Source organism: Populus euphratica, unplaced genomic scaffold, assembly GCF_000495115.2.
Source record: "Populus euphratica unplaced genomic scaffold, PopEup_1.0 scaffold12.1, whole genome shotgun sequence".
NCBI classification, from domain to species: Eukaryota; Viridiplantae; Streptophyta; class Magnoliopsida; order Malpighiales; family Salicaceae; genus Populus; species Populus euphratica.
In genome coordinates this window covers 77,219-80,025 of record NW_011499858.1, presented here as the reverse complement: position 1 = coordinate 80,025, position 2,807 = coordinate 77,219, and positions in this window count along the sequence as shown.

The following is a 2,807-nucleotide window of genomic DNA, read 5'->3' as shown; positions in this document are numbered from 1 at the left end:
AAAAAAAAAAAAACTTTAACATGAAAAAAACGTATGGTCTAGAACTTGAAATTTTCACATAATATAAAAAAAAGAAGAAGAAGAAATTAAAATTCAAACATTTTTTTAAATGTTGTTTTCTAATTATTTCCATTGAAAATCATTATTTTTTAAAATGTCTGAAATTAAAAATTAAAGTAGAATTATTTCCTTTTATTCTTTATATATATATATTTCTTAAAATTCCCCAACGACAGCTGAATTCTCTTCCTTGGATCTTTTTCCATCATATCCGTTGGTAAATGTCGTGTTTTTTTACAGTATAATTACAAGCGCCGCGACAATTTAAGTGTTGAGGCACCAACATTAATTTTTTCTATTGTTTAGACTGTAATTAAGAGATTTATGATGAGTTTTGAGTGCTGTGCGTTTTAACCTCGTGTAATCTCCACCATAGAGTGAAGAAATTTCTTTACAGTCTATAAGAGTGTCGAACCACATGATATATTTTGTGTCTCTCTTTTAATATTTCATCATGCTATTAATTATTGTGTTATTTATTCTTCCTCCGCCGTGCCCACAAAATCGACACGGCAAAGGAGGAAGCTCTGCCTGTTCCCGGGGAAGATGAGAAAGAAACATGAATATTCCATACATCAAGACCACTATATATGCGCGCTAGCATTAGCAAGGATAAATTATACCAAAAACAGATGGTGATACGCTAAGATCATGCCTGTGCATACATGATAGAAAGAATCTCTATGCCCTACAAGTGAGGTATCTTTAACTAAATATCTGTATATGATTGGCTATGCCAAGAAAAAAAACTTATCTTAGAAAAGTTTTTTCAAACTATTACCATATAACGCAGATAACAAGAACATGGTATCATCATAGCTCCCACCGTTCCGTATATTATCTTGCAGCTGATGATAATTGACCACAATCTCATCTGGCAAAACCCTAGTCCTGCAAAGCGGGCATGTAGCCAGATATTGCTGTAACCATTTGTCTAAACACTCCTTGTGGAACGTGTGATTGCATCTCAATTTCCTAACCCTTTCGCCTTTCATAAATCCCGATAAGCATACCGCACATTCTCTTGATTGCTGCCGGCTGAATTTCTCACTGTAATGAATTGCTGGATTTGTTTTTTCAATGAGGCTGAGATATTGTGTGGAAATGATGAGAAATAGCTTATCAGGATTCGTGACCTTACTTCCGGGGACGAGGGATCGGATTAGAAATAGGGTCTTGAGGAGTATGAAATTGAAGGAGGACATGGTAGCGGTGTAGAGGTGAGAGAAGACTTTCAAGAGAGCTGCCATAACTGGCTAGCTTCTCATTAATTGGGAAGCACAGATCATGGATATAGGTTGGCCGCTCAAGTTTATATATATACTAGTAGCTCTACTGCTAAAAACAATGCATTTTGAGTCCAGGTACCTGTTTATTCCAGGTATCGATCGACTTGTCAGCCTACAAAAAGGCATGCGAGTCAAAGTCGGCCTACCTAGCATAAAAGACATCTAATCCTGCCAAATTCTTCCGTTTAACCTCACAAATTAGCACACCAAATTATTGAAAGAATGCTTTTGAATTATCGAGAATCTACAGTTCAAGTTGACTATTATTTAGTGCCCACAATGAAAGTATCAAATTTGTAAATTCTAACCTTATCACCTACCGTCTTAATTAAAAAAAAAAAGCACAGAAACCGCACAAGGAGGCCTTGATCTTGAGTCATAAAGTAAGTTTTTATTTTAATCCCATATTATCTTCTCTAATTAGCAACCAAATTGCAGTAAAGTAAATACTTAAAGGTAGCTCTAATCATGTTGCCGGAGACCCAACCCATAACAAGGGTCTTCTGCCTTCCAAGTAAAGAAATTGTCAATTAGAAATGCCTGCATGATTACATTATCTGGCAGCAAGTCCAGCGCAGACACGTATGATTGAGGTGCCCATTATTATACTTAGGGACAAGCAGTCTGCTAATTTTACTGTCCAACGTAAAATATTTTTTTTATGCTGGAAAACAAAAGGAAAGGTTTTTAGACATGGTTATCCAACATATTTAAGCCCTCGTTGAAAGTGGAATTCATATATATATATATATATATATGTTTTTTGGATTAAAACTTTCTTGGAATATATATATATATATACTCCGCTATAATTACTATAACATAAAATATTAAATATCTAAAACATATGTTATCTGAAACAAAAAAGGAGTCAGTTAACACGTTGATGGGAGATTTATGTGATTATGTGTGGCTGTGGAAGTTTTATTGGAGAAGGAACTTCCGTGATTTCGAATTACACTAGCTGGACCAGTTAAAACATATGTTAAGTGGGGTTCAATTTATTTTGAACAAAGAGGACAATGGAGTATGGGAGGCAGACTCACAAGGAAGGTTCACTGTTAACACTTGCAGCAAAATACAAACAAGACCATGATAATTCTACTTTTGTGATAATTAGTGATCCAGATTTTTTTGTAAGGGTAAAATTATAATTATACTTTTGTGATAATTAGTGATCCAGATTTAGGGAAACGCTGAATTTGTCTCGTGTTTTAGCTTGTTTTTAATACAAACATTGGCTCATGATGCACCCCAGGTTGAATCAAAAGTTCTTTTGAATATAAAAAAAAAATATATAGTGATTTTTACTGTATTTCTAAAAAATATATTTTAACTATAAGTTCAAAACCTTTTGCATATTAAATGACATTCTTTTTAGAATTAGAGACGATGACACACTAAATAATATTTTTGTTGAATAATTAGATAATAATATATTAGATTAATTTTAATCAA